The following is a 14,987-nucleotide window of genomic DNA, read 5'->3' on the forward strand; positions in this document are numbered from 1 at the left end:
CGGAAATGCGTCACGCGCCGACGTGCATAGAGCCCATTGTCACCGACTCGGTCCCAGTCATTCCCCTTGCTGGCCAGCAGAGGCCGCCATCCCCGGACTTCTAGCATTACATCATCCATCTAGACGATTGTGCACACACCTGAATTGAATTCCGTTAACGACCCACGCCACCTATATAAGCCACACTCAAACCACAGTCCAGTACGAAGTCTTGTTCAGCCATGGCAAACATTTCTGAATGTTATTCCCTGCCTGATCCTCTGTGCATTACCCTGTACTGTTTCTGACTCTGAGTTGCCTTCTGCCTGCCCTCGACCCTCGCTTGTTACACGGACTCTGGACCACGCTGCCTGCCCTCGACCCACGCTTGTCATAAGGACTCTGAACCATGCCGCCTGCCACTGATCTATGCCTGGTAAATCACTCTGTCTGTCAGCCGCCAGTCACACGATCTTTATTGATTGCTGTTGTGTTCGGACTTTAGTGCATGTTGGATGTTTCGTTTGAACTGTCTAATAAATACTGCAAAATGGATCCCTCCGTGTCAGTCTCCCCGTTACAATAATAGTCCAAAAGGTCATGAGAATAGTAAAAAACGCCAGTTTGTTCATCTTTTTGGATGCTGAAAGAATAATTTGCTCCTTTGTTTTTTCCGGCTTTTTTTTTTTTTTTTTTTTTTTTTTTTGAGCATCAATCTCATGTTTGTCCATTTCTGAAAGGATCAAATGTCAGAAGCACATCAATTACGAACAAATTATATTCAGCTCAAGTAGTTTGTTTTATATATAGACACGTGGTGAGGGATCGCTAGAAAGGCTTTTTCTCTTCGTGGCTGTTCATCAAGACGATGACAAGGTTTGTTTAAGCTCAGGTCGACTATGGCTCGTTAATATATGTATATTGTTATAATGTAATGTCTCGGTTGTGTATTAAATAATGGTGCTTTGTTTTCATTCTCCTGCTTGTAAGCGCTGGTGACGTTTCTCAGTAAACTAATAGCGTTCAGCTGCGCGCCTAGCTCCTCCTTTCGGGACTCTTTTGTCATGCTAGGTACCCAAAAGAGTATGGTATGGTTCATTTTTTTTGGTGCCTTTTTGAAAGTGGAAATGGGCATAATAGCGTACCAAACCGTACCACTCAGTGGAAATGGGCTATAAGACTGCTTTAAGAATTCAATCAAAGCCTGCCTGATTTTAAAGTTTCCATGTTTTTATTCAAGATCTCCTACAATTGGTTTACATGCATGTAAGGTCCAAAATAAATAATTTACTGAGTGCTGGCTCTGTTGATACTATGGTATTATCCATCTATAGAGATACCATAGTAACACTTAGTAAATTACATACTTTACATATTATATTGATTTGACTATATATATCAATTCGGGCAAGCATTCAATGATGAACCATTGGAAGAACAAGTTTTTTTTTTTTTTTTTTAACCCACCCTCCATTGTAAAGCAATGATGAGTATGAGATATAGCCCATAAAAAGTTTTAATTAGTTTTTGGTATACTGAACATTTTTATAAGATCTTATAGCTGTCCTATAGACATGAGTGAGCTCTTTAACTCGCCCTTAATTTGGAATTCAGGCTAAGCTCTTGTAGAACATGAAATATGTTTGTACAAAACTTTCACAAGAAGGCTTTGTTATTGTATGCTTGTGTCTGAAAAATCTGAAATACATTAATATTTTGCTTCACGCTTCTAATGTTGCATCTACAAAAGTGTGTTGCTTTTTATATGTACTGTATTATCCACACCAAACCATAACCTAAACCTAACTAACCATTAACAAAAGCAAACATGACAAAAAACCCAACTTACTGAAACATCCATACCTTTTTACAGTCTTTACATGGCTTTTTGTCACATTGTATTTGACCATATGTATTCCCAAGTGCTCTGCATCACACGTATGACATTACTGCATGTACTGACTACATCAGAAAAAATGTCCATTTAGAGACAAATATATGACACTTGTTTGTTTACAAATCTTGCTTGATGTATAGTTTTTCATTTTGCTGTTTTTTTTTTATATTGCATTGTGCACAAAACGGCACAAAAAGGGATACGCTCCTCTCACCACAGTTTGTGAGGAAAAGGATGATCATTGTTGGCATTTTTTTGCCTTCTGGTGTTCATTTAACCTAGAAACCGCATTGAAATATGTGTAAGTACATTTCTGTGATTTCACAGAAACGTAGCCAGAATAACACACCAAGAATGAGCCTAAATTGTATCTTTTCATAAATAGATGCAAGAGTTTGTATGTATTCACAATTATATAGGGGTAAGAAGATTTATATACAATTTCTAAAGGAAACATAACGTTCCATAAGCAGGTTTGTTGATGAAGTCATGGGAGATGTGCCAGCAGGGCTGTGAGGTCTGAAAATCAGATCCTCGTAGGCCAAAACATGGCTGAAAGAGAGGCCTTGGAGGACACTACAGCCATAGTGGAATGGGCAGAAATGGGTGCTGGCTGTCCACTGACCTGATAAGCAGTTTAAATAGTCAAATCTATCCAGTTGCTTATAGTCTGCTTATTTGCACCCCCTTTTTGTGGTAACAGGCCTCAGACTTACTGCTCCATAGAGGAGCAGAGACTGAAATACCTGTAATGAGAGTGACAGACAAAGGAGACATCCATAGCATGCAGAGTTGGTGGTCCTCCAGGAACGTAGTTGAGAACACTGATTAAGCACATACCTCCTGTCCAATAATGAAATGTGACTTTCATTTTTGTGAACTTGTTTTAACTAATTTTAAATGCTGTGTGATTTATTTTTTTTTTCATATGAAATAAAGTCTTATTATAAAAACTTTTGCTACTAATTATTTATTTATTTTTTATGTGGTGTCACGGCATGGTTTCTGCTACATTCATTCTGCCATGGTGGGGACCCACACCAAAATTCATCCTGATATGGCTACATTACAGCTTCTCATTCAAAACCTTCAGTCATTGTTGTGGTTGTTTTTTAATAGCAGGTTATAATCGCACCAACTAGTATTAAAAGGTAAGTGAATTATAACATTGCAAAATTTTGTGATTATAGTGGTGTTGTGCATTATTTGTTTAACTCTTTAAGGTCAAATGCTGACTGAAAGGTGCATGATGTGTGAGGCCAGCAACCTTTCAGTTAAGATGAAAAGTTTCTATAATTATACTTTATTTATAGATAAAGGTCTGAGGCTCTGCATACAAAGACTTTATCTAGCTGGAGTTTATAACCGTTTAACTTTACTTCAGGACACATTAATGCTGCTCTGTAGGTCTTTTGGAGACATTCATAAATATTCCAAATCTAATAGCAATATCTAATATTCCAAATCTAACTGCAAATCAAATAAATGTTGTAGACATACATGTTACATAAACGCATTTCAACAGCGTTTATTTGAGAGCGCACAAGAAGATCTGCACTTTGAGGGGGCGTGCAAGAAGTTTTGTGCACGAGCAGAAGAAATCTATCATAATTTCATTATATCCTAAATGCATTTAGACTTTGAAAAGTATATTTTCATAATGATATACAATATTTGTAGCAAGTAAAAATAAATAAATAAAATATTTAATAAAATAATAATAAGATTAATTCTTGCTAGTTGCAACACTTGTTTCTCTATGACAATTCCCTTGAGATCTTATCACTTCTAGACACTTTTTTGTCTAGAATCCTTGGATGTCAGTATGTAGGTTCTAAATAGTATACAAAAGATTTAATTGACCAACAAAGTTGACACTGTCATTCATGCTGGAGCTCTCTCTCTCTCTCCACAGGGCATCTATGTCCTGAAAAGTAGTCATTCAGATTGAGATTGGGTGATGAACCTGTAAGCACTGCCTTTTGGAGGAGACAGACCCAGCCCTAGCACATCTGTGTCCTGATTCCTCTTTGTGCATTTATATAGAATTGCACACAGAACAATAGGAGTTCCAAACAGCTCTTTGTCTGTATTTTGGAAGTGTGTAGTCCGAACAGAGGCTGTCCAACTGGATATTTGATGCCATAACCACAGCGCACCAGTCGCAAGGTGAGCAATGCTTTTTGAGGGTGAGAGCTCATTCATCAGGGTGTCTTGGCACTTCTTGAGCGTTACCTCGCTAACTGTCACGATCACCAGTTGTGTTATCAATGCTGGAGATTTATTCCAGTATTCCTACAGAACTACAACTCCCAGAGGTCCTTGCACTCAGCACTTCCTGCGACAGCTGACAACAACCTGGACATAAATGCGCACCCACAGCTGTAGTTCATTACCAATGATTACATTGACTATAAATACACCCCATTCATAGAGCTGAGTCTTGTTTTGTGTTTAATTCCTGTAACTTTACAAAGCGTTGCCAAGTGTTGTTGTGTTTCCTGATCATCACCTTGTTTAGTTTTTCTTATTACTTGTCTTGTATTTTTCCTGCCTGCCGTCTATACTGACCATTTGTTGGTTATTTGACTACACTTCTGAATAACCTCTATGATCCTGTTTGCACCTGTTGACTATTGCCTGCCTGATGATTCCTAATAAAATTGCATGTGGATCCTCAATTCTGTTGTCCAGCATTTCTTTGTTGCACTAACAGATATCTGTACAGCTGTAGGCTGCACAACAGCTAACTTGGTTATGAGATTCTACAATCTCTGAGTGCAGAGGCTTTCCTCCCAGTTGCTGTGTAGGTTCAATGTCAACAATTGCTGTGGCAAACCCTAGCAAGTTCCTTTAAAATACCCAACACAGTGTGGAGCAGTTGGTCGAGTTGAGATAAACATTATTTTCCTTACCAAAAAAATTGTCTTGACCTCAAACAGCACATTTGTCTACATACTGTATACCAAAAAAAGACAACACAAAACATTTACCAATAACAGTGGGTGAAATTTAAAAGACCCATCAAGGTAGTTTACCATTTAAAATGCCAATGGATACAAAGAAACTACAATATATCACTTCTTCTATGGAACTTCATTCATTGGAAATAAAATTGGCTGTATGTCCTTCGGATCAGAAATGATTTCCCAACATACTGTCATAATAAAAGTCTAGTTTAGGTACCAACCTGAACTAAATCTTACAAAACTAAAATGCTCAAATCTGTAATCCTACGGCCACTGGGGATGCTGGATGGTTACGCCTTTGGTGGTGCTTGTATGTGCCTGCTGAATGCTTGGCAACATCACATGAATTGCATATTAGTCAAGCATGAATTATATATATGATATATAAATATAGATGGCTGTGCACAACTACACATTAAACATTAACCATTATAGAATGTTTGTCAGCTTTTTTTTTTGTGGTGGTGGTTGATTTGAAAATGTTGAATCAGCGTTTGTCAGAGTTGAATCCAATAACTCTCACTGGCCATTTAGCACAATAGTAAGTGCATGAGAAGACGCTCTATTTTAACAATCTAAGCGCAATGTCTAAAGTGGATGGCACAAAAACACTAAGGGCGTGTTTGAATCCACATTTGCTATTTTAAGGACAGAAAAGAAAAACGCTGCCTTGGCGTATAATTTTAGAGGGCTGTGCTTAGTCGTTTAATGAGTTATGGGTGGGTTTTGAGCATAACGCACATTAAACCAATTAGAGTCTTATCTCACATTCCCTTTAGGAGTTTCTATTTACATGCCAGACCTTGTAAGTGGAAAAACTAAATGCTTCACTAGTGAGAAAACAGTTAAAACCATCTACAGAACTCTTTCTGTTATGATTATCAATGAGCTAGATTGCTAACGGACTTCAAATCCACCATTATAAGCACTACAAGTTCCAGTCATGCACCGCTCACACACACCTGTTCATCATTCAATAGATTACACACACTCATGGCTGGGAGTTGATCATGAACTGATTACCAGGACTATTTATACATACACAAACACTGCAGTGTTGAGTCTTGTTATACTGAATTGTCAATATTATGATGCATTTTTTCTTGTCGGTTTTAACTCTCACTCTGTTTTGTTTGTTTTAATAATAATAATTATTAAAAATAATTATAAAATGTAAGGAAAAATGTTTATTCTTGTCTGCTGCCTGCCTTCTGACCACTTGCCTGTTACTTGTTTACGACTCTGGGTTATCTGCATATACCCGTTTGCCCCTGTGTTGACTGTTGCCTGTCTGACCATTCTGTTTAATAAACCTGTGTTTGGATCTGCACTCCTTTGTCAGCGTCCACTTCACATTACAGAAGACTCAGCCACTACTGTGTGAATCTGTGCTGCCTTAAAGTCCATGCAATCACTTCTGAACAGCTTCAGCTGTGTGTGTTAGCAATCAGCGGACAACCAGAACAGGTGTGAGTGTGTGGTGCATGACTAGATCTGTAGTCCATGTAACTATGGATTTGTAGTTCTTTGGCAATCTGTGTTTTACTAGCTGTGTTTTATCTGCAAAGATTAGATCGCTGCTGGTGATTGTAACACTTTCATTTGACCTTAGTTGTCCTTTCAACAGTGGATTAGGGAAATGGTGGTGGACATACTTTACTCAAGACAACTATTTCATATTTTGTTTTGTAATATAATTTTTTTAAACTATTTCTAAACTCAGTTCTAATCTCCAGCAAACTAATAAATTAACAATTATACTGAAGTGTTGTCAAACATCCCTTATTTGGTAATGTATACTTCTCCAAACCCAACAGGTGGACAAATATAAACAAAATATAATTAAATATAAATATTAAGAATGATATGGCCCAAAGACTTTGGGAAGCATGTGTGCTTATTAATAGTACGGGTACTTATTAATACTTTGAAGGCAAATTTTATAGATTCTACTGTTAATAGCCTGTCAAAATCAATAAATGCCAAATACATACAAATTGTAAGTAACAGCTTGGGTACTAATGTCTGGATTCTATTGGTTAAAAGCTTTACCAATACAAAAATATAGAATAATTCTCCAGCACAGTCAAAAGTTGTGCACTCTCTATATGAAAGTAACAGGCATGCAATTAATTTGAACTAACGAAATGTAACCACAACAAATAAACGCCAAACAGAAGCCAGACAAAACTGCTGCTCCGAATGAATAAAGTTGTTACCATAAGGTAAGAACATAAAGGTTATTACATATTGACCTACACGCATTTACGGAAATAGCAAACAATTTCAGAGGTGAAATGACTGACAATGCATGTCATGTTTTACTGTTAAGTAGTTTGTGCATTAAGGGAAAGCACAGGCCTCTCAGCATATTGCAGTAAGTGTGTTTCTGTAGCCCATTATTTTGAGTGGCTAAAAGCTAAATGGATCCTCTGATGCATTAAAATTGTTGACTCGCTGATACTTACAATACGCTGCATGTAATTCATTGTGTTGATAAGTGTTATGTTACAGTGCAACACCATGACATTGCCATGTGTTAATTTTGACTAGTATTACAGCAAGATCATTATATGTTTAGGCATAGTGCTTTTTACAATATATAACAACAAAAAAGGTTTGAGCAGAGTATATCTACAGTCATCCTGTTGCTAATTTTAAAATGAAAAAAAAAAAACACACACACACACACACACAAACAATAAGGAACATCAACCAATCAAATCTAAGATTATTACAACTGGTTGCTACAGGAGCCTTTTTTTCAGATCTGCTTCCCTGAAATCTGCACCCACTTTGAATGTTATCGCTCAATTGAATGGGTGTTATCAGTGGTTGTCAGTGACAGATATGGGCCGGTAGGGGCCTTCTGCACCTACTAGTAGGCTCAGAAGGCTGTTATCATTCATTCACATAGTTAATCAGCTATACCAATAGAGAAGACTCCAGATCTAGATTAGTTTTTACATTACTATGATGGTTGTGTTTAGGGTTGGGGAGGGGTAAAATACAATTAAGCTATACTAATTGAGAAAACTCCTAATTCAGGTCTGTTTTACTTTACTGTAAGAGATTTAGGGTTGGGGTAGGGGTAGACATTAGCCACTTTCACATAGTGATACCGGTAAATATCCAAAAACAATTCAGGAACGACTTTATCGATAAATTAAAAAAGCGTTGTTCACACAGAAAAGGACATTCCCGAATTTTTCTGGAAAAGACCATTCACACATCCATTCCAAAATACCGGTAAATGTTGACATTTTTAACCAGAAATGACCTCTAAATGACTGCGCTTGTATTTTAAACATATTTATTTTAGAATGCAGCTGCTTTGTCTTAGAGACACCCAAAAGCAAAAGCGTGAACCGTAGCCAAATGTTTACACATTTAACTACATCACAAGTTCTGTGAATGGATAAATATTGTGAACAATAAAGAATAAAGGATAAAGAATTGATGAAAACATGGAGGAACACTTTCACATGTCGAGATGTATATGTGTGTGTGCAGGCGCTTATCGGCTCATTCACATGCACACACGTCAAGCAATTGAAGCAGGGCTTGAATGTAAACAAACAGCAGCTTATCATAAGCATGTTATCTATGATTTTTTTTTACACATTTTGCATTAATAATGAACATAGAAATATTATTTAACTAACAACTAGCAACTCAAATGTGTCTGGAAAATTATTCAAAGACTTTTAATTTCATAAACAGCACAAATGTGAATACATCTGAATGTTCTGACTTGCTGGAGTAGGCGTATCACCTCAGCACATTCTAAGCATGATTTCACTCTTTCCGGCAATTTTCTTTCTGCGTTCACACAGAGCAGCATTACAAGTAATGTTCCAACTTCTCTTTCCTGAAAATTGTCGGAAAGAATTTAACGGTATTTTCAAAAAGGTCCTGTTCATACATAACCCTTTCCAGAAAATTGATTATTTTGATGGTCCATTTGTGTATTGGTAGACTGTCTTCTTAATATCTGTTGATGCTGCTCCTTTAACAGACATTTAACTGACTATAAGAAGCTTTGCAAGTACATGTCAAATTACACTAACCCCAATCTTAAGCCCAACCCTAACCCCAACCTAACAGTCTACTTGTAATCTAATGAGAATTACTTGGCATGTACAGTTGATATCAGAATTATTCGCCCCCTGTTTATTTTTTCCCCAATTTCTGTTTAACGAAGAGAAGATTTATTAAAGACATTTCTAAACATAATAGTTTTAATAACTCATTTCTAATAACTGATTTATTTTATCTTTGTCATGATGACAGTAAATAATATTGCACTAGATATTTTTCAAGACACTTCTGCACAGCTTAAAGTGATATTTAAAGGCTTAATTAGGTTAGTTAGGTTAACTAGTCAGGAGAGTTTTTGTATAACGATGGTTTGTTCTGTAGACTATCGATACAAAAAATAGCTTAAAGGGGCTAATAATTTTGACCTTAAAATAGTTTTAAAAAATAAAAACTAGCCAAAATAAAACAAATAAGACTTTCTCCAGAAGAAAAAAATATTATCAGACATACTGTGAAAATGCCCTTGCTCTGTAAAACATAATTTGGGAAATATTTAACAAAGAAAAAAAAAATCAAAGGGGGTTTAATAATTCAGATTTTAACTGTAGAACCAATGTAACCTAAATTCAACAAACCGACTATCAAAATAAAGTATGACCAAAAATAATGACAGACTGCTTTATTTATTTCTTGTTTGTGATTTACATTGGTGGTGAATATTGCAGCTCAGGTCAAAAAGATTGATTACTACAACCGTACAGGAATATTCATGTCCTCAATTTTAGAAAAAAAAATCATATATCTAATTATATATAATGTTATAATATAAGGTTGCATTTAAGCTTAGTTTCTTGATTAATGCATGCCCAACTAACTCATTCATTATTTTTAAAGTAATATTTATCTTAGGTGTTAGTTTACGTGATTAATCATGCACTGTTCATATCAAAACTGCAGTTAATTATGAAATAGCAAAATGTCAAGTCAGAATTATTAGCCCCCTTTGATTTTTTTTCTTTTTTTTATATATTTCCCAAATGATATTTAACAAAGCAAGGAAATTTTCACACTATGTCTGATAATACTTTTGTTTCTTCTGGAGAAAGTCTTATTTATTTTATTTCAGCTATAATAAAAGCAGTTTTTAGGTCAAAATTATTAGCCCCTTTAAGCTATATATTCTTTTGATAGTCTACAGAACAAACCATCATTATACAATAACTTGCCTAATTTCCCTAACCTGTCTAGTTAACCTAATTAACCTAGTTAAGCCTTTAAATTTCACTTTAAGCAGTACAGAAGTGTTTTAAAAAACATCTAGGAAAATATTATTTACTGTCATCATGGCAAAAATAAAATAATTCCATTATTAGAAATGAGTTATTAAAACTGTTATGTAGAAATGTGTTAAAATAATCTTCTCTCCGTTAAACATAAATTGGAGAAAAAACAAACAAACAGGGAGGCTAATAATTTAGGGGGCTAATAATTCTGAGTTCAACTGTATATTCAAAAATGCGGCAACAGAAAAGCTCCAAAAATGCCAATTTATTAAATTACAAAGGCTGATACAAGGCGTGTAACGTTTCAAGCACACAGCTTTTCATTAGCCATTATTAAATAGCAACAAATATTGCTGATTAAAACTACATGATTGATTTGAAATATAGTGAAAGAGTATGAAATTACAACTAAATGATTTGTGTAGGAACACAAGTGAGCTACAGTACAGTTCTATGCCAGTAGTTAATATGCTATTGTAAGTTTGCCTGCTATTACTGTTCTACTCGGTTTTTATAGATTCCCTGAGAGTCCAATGCAAAGAATTGATGGAGACATTTTAAAATCGCTACTTAATAAAAAGAAACCTTTTAGAGTGAAACAGTTTTCTAATATCTCAGACACCTAGAATTTGCAAAATGCTATTCGTTTGACATTGAAATTTTCATTTGTAATAATATTAGTATTATTACAACTCTGTCATATATTGTATATTTACAAAATATTGTAACATTTCTGCAGAAACAGGTAGCACATGTGATACACAAAAGGAAAAGCAAAAGGAAAGGAAAATAAGCAGCAGTTGGTTAACTTGACCTACATATAAACTATTAATCTGAGTTAAAATGTAACATGAGAAGCAGCAATCATGTCAAACACATGAAACGATCATCACATTAAGTCGCTGCAATCAATGCACAGCAATCTCGCTTCCCCTGAGACCCGTCATTGGGAAACACATTAAATAAAAGCAAAGTACTTTACAACTAAATGAAAAAACAAAACAAAACAAAAACAGTCAAATACATTTACAGAGATCATTTTTAGCAACACTACTCAAACAAGTAATGCGTGTTCAAAGGAAAACTTACGATCCATAATCTTTGTATTCTGGAGAGCTTGCGCGTCTTCATGTTGAGATGTTGCTAAAGCACAGCAGTTTGAGGATGCGTGTGGGAGAAACGCGGCCCAGGTCACAGGCTGAAGATCGTTTAATGGTGACGTCTGGCTTAAGTGCACCTGATCCGGATCTTAACCACACACTAAGACTCAGCACTAACCCTGCCAGCTACTCACATTAAAGGCCTCCCTGATGTCTGTGTGTGAATTGTCTCTGTCTGTTGTCTGTGTTTTACTTTGAATAGCTGAATGCTGTGTTTGTCTTTATTTGTTCACCATTATTCTATTGTGTTAGATTAAAATTTAAGGGGGCTTTCACAGCTGGACCTTAGTTTTAGAAACCTGCCACGTTTCCCAGCTCAGTTCCTTTAGGCATGTAGTGAGAACGGACAGACCAACAAACCATGCTTTAACACAATGTATGATGCGTAATTACTTATATATAGTGCCCAGCATAAACAAGATCACTCCTCACAGATCTCTCTTTTAAATCTGAATTTTCTACAAGATGCTATAAATGAATTGTGCGCATAAACAACGCAAGCTCACGACAATTCGTAACTTTTTGATTTAGTGGCTAATTCGTATGAATTCGTACAATCTAATTCGTACAATTTAGTAAGATTCGCTCACCACCCAATGACGGTTGGGGTTAGGGGTGGGCTTGGGTGCCACGCCTCCTTTTTCAAAATCGTACATTTTACGACTTTAGTTGTACGAATTAGCCACTAAACTAACAAAACGTAAAATACTTACATTACCTCGTGAGATCAGGCTGGCATATATGTTAGATTAGTCAGCTGCAAAGCCAAAACTAGAGCCAATTAAACAATTCAATGACAGTCCAAAAAAAAGTACCTAAATTAATATTATAGGCAAATAATATTTAATACAATTTTAGTAGAAAAAGAAGAAAAAGCAAGATGAACATAACATACAGTATATAAAATTTAGTTAAAATTGTAAAATGCCTCATTTGAATTTAAATGTGTTACGCTTCTATTTAATACAGTTTTTCTCAATTGCTTTGGCAAACTTTTCAAAACAGACTTACAGTAACATTCTCTCAATAATGAGTGCAAATCACAAAACTGTTTGCTGGAACTTCTGAATTTTATTGCATATCTGCAAAATGCAATTACTCACTCAAATCATTTCATTCATTGTTCAAAACCTGATTATCGGGTCAATTATTTGGCCAAGGCCACCAAAACATAAAATACATTTGCCATCGTGTGAGCCATAGTGCTCAAAATGATTAGTTGTCTTTTCACAATGACAGTCAACCATAGAAATTAACCAAGTCTGATATTTGTTGGGGAAAGTGAATTGTACATAGAAAAATTTAATAAATGAACATTATACAGTATACTGTGTTTATACAGTACATTTATTTGTGTACAAATGTATTATATGCATAGTGCAATCTTGCTTGTCTTATGAATGTATTGTATATGTAACATTCCTTAGTGTATGTTACCACAAATACACAAAAAAACTACAAAATACCATACATGAAAAAAAATATTCTTGTGGACATCCTGTCGTTCATGTTGGCCTTGCCAGACATTTCACTATTCCACAAGTATGTTACTGCAGTTCATAACTGTGAATGTAGTAATTGTGAGGTGGACAATCTGAATATATATATATATATATATATATATATATATATATATATATATATATATATATATATATATATATATATATATATATATATATATATATATATTCTGCAAATAGGGCTACGTTTTCAGAATGAGCCTATGTTGCTAAAATTTGCTCCACACAAAATGTGAAATGCAGCTTATTTATCTGCCAGCCAACAGGTTCTTTAAAAATACCACAAATAAGATTTGAGAGCAGCTTCACCTTTAATTTTTTCCTCATACAATGATTTTAGGGATTTGCAGAATAAATCATAAGATCTGAACTTTTAGTAAAACCACCATATGAAAAACAGAAGCTCCGACATTCTGTTCATGGCAAGAGTAATTTATGCTATCAAACTTGATTAGTTAAATAGTTAAATAGATGATGTCAAGACAACATGTCATTTGGGCAGTATTTATGATACAGCAAATGTATTTCAAATACGTATTTCAAATACAAAATAGTATTTAGTATTTGTATTATTGGGTTTATAAAAATGGGTTAATATTTTGTATCAAAATACTTTAGTGTTTTCATTCATTCTTTTTCTTTTCGGCTTAGTCCCTTTATTAATCGGGGTGGCCACAGCGAAATGGACCGGCAACTTATCCAGCATATGTTTTACGCATGTCCTTTCAGCTGCAACCAATTACTGGGGAACACCCATACACTCTCATTCACACACATACACGATGGCCAATTTTAGCTTACCCAATTCACCGGTACTGCATGTCTTTGGACTTATGGGAGAACTGGAGCACCCAGAGGAAACCCACGCATGCAAAATTCACACAGAAAGGCCAACTGACCCAGCCAAGGCTTGAACCAGCAACCTTTTTGCTGTGAGGCGACAGCACTACCTACTGCGCCACCGCATAGCCCTGTCTTGTATTTTTGTATTTTGAAATTACTGTAAAATACTTTGTAAGAAGTCTACATTATGACATCTAAAAATGCAGTCTCTGATTGGTTCCTTCTCAGTCATTTGTCTAAACTTGAGATCAGAACAGAAAATTGATTAAGAAAGTGGTCAGTGCTGGGAGTTTGGATGGAAATTATGCAACACATAAAGAAAACAACAGACAAATGGCAACAAAAGTCAACAATCATTGAAAATAGTATACTGCACAATCCTAGGATCAGTAATTTATAATGGCAGTATAGTTGACAATTTGGCATCAGCATATTTGCTTAAGAAATGAGATGGAATAAAATATCAGTCCTTAAGGATTGGATGTGAAGCACATACAATATTCATTCTCAGTCTCAGTGCTGCAGGTGGAAACGCAGAGGATGTTTAGAAATATTAAGCACCTAAATATGGTGTACTGGTGTTCACTAAGGAGGCAAACTGAGACTCTTCCAATTAAAGACGAACTGAAAAAATCTTGGAAGAATGAATATACTGTACAAACAATAGTAGTTTTGGATGAATTGCTGATGTAGATGTGAAGAAAATATGACAAACAACTTATAAATAAGTCCTACAGTGTAAAATCAAAATCAATAAAAAACTTAATCACAATAAGTCCTACAGTGGTGAGACCCACAATACTTCATTGAGGTTTTGTGTTTAATGGTGTAAGAAAATGGAGCAAAGTTCAGAAATTTGTTTTAGCAATCGAGAAAAACTGTAACATGTCTCAGATGTAACGCGAGATCATATCCACAAGACAGGATTTGCAAAGGAACTGTGATTAAAAGATTTGTTCCAACTCTCCGTGATCCAACTGCATTTCAAAAAGCACATACTTTTATAACATTTGAACTATACCTTTCGAGCTATTCAGAGTTAAATCCAATCCTTCAATTGCATTCTTTTACATTACATTTATATCTCATGTGCAAATAAATTATGAACAGCAGCTGCACTAATTCTTTTCATTTGTTCTTGAGACCTCTAGATTGTGGAGTTCCACTCAGATATAAGACCTGTGAAGAGAGGATGCCAACTCTACGAGGACTTAAAGAGAAAAATAAACAATACACAAATACACGTTATCTACTATTATTACATGTTCATTTATAATTTTCACCCTATAAAA

The 14,987-nt window shown here is 35.3% G+C and overlaps 1 protein-coding gene and 1 long non-coding RNA gene across 2 annotated transcripts in view; both read right to left on the bottom strand.

The window, feature by feature from the left end:
• The window catches only part of dpp6b (dipeptidyl-peptidase 6b), a gene marked incomplete in the record, with an annotated part of 226,674 nt that overhangs the window by 150,181 nt on the left and 61,506 nt on the right, over window positions 1-14,987 (bottom strand).
• On the bottom strand, window positions 1,522-3,989 carry LOC147846231 (uncharacterized). The gene is made up of 2 exons (XR_015478292.1): window positions 2,702-3,989; window positions 1,522-2,591 (listed from the first exon to the last, which is right to left on the bottom strand). It is a non-coding gene; the product is annotated as an uncharacterized LOC147846231 (long non-coding RNA).

This window comes from Danio rerio, chromosome 2 (assembly GCF_052040795.2).
Source record: "Danio rerio strain M-AB ecotype USA chromosome 2, GRCz13ab, whole genome shotgun sequence".
Classification (NCBI taxonomy): Eukaryota; Metazoa; Chordata; class Actinopteri; order Cypriniformes; family Danionidae; genus Danio; species Danio rerio.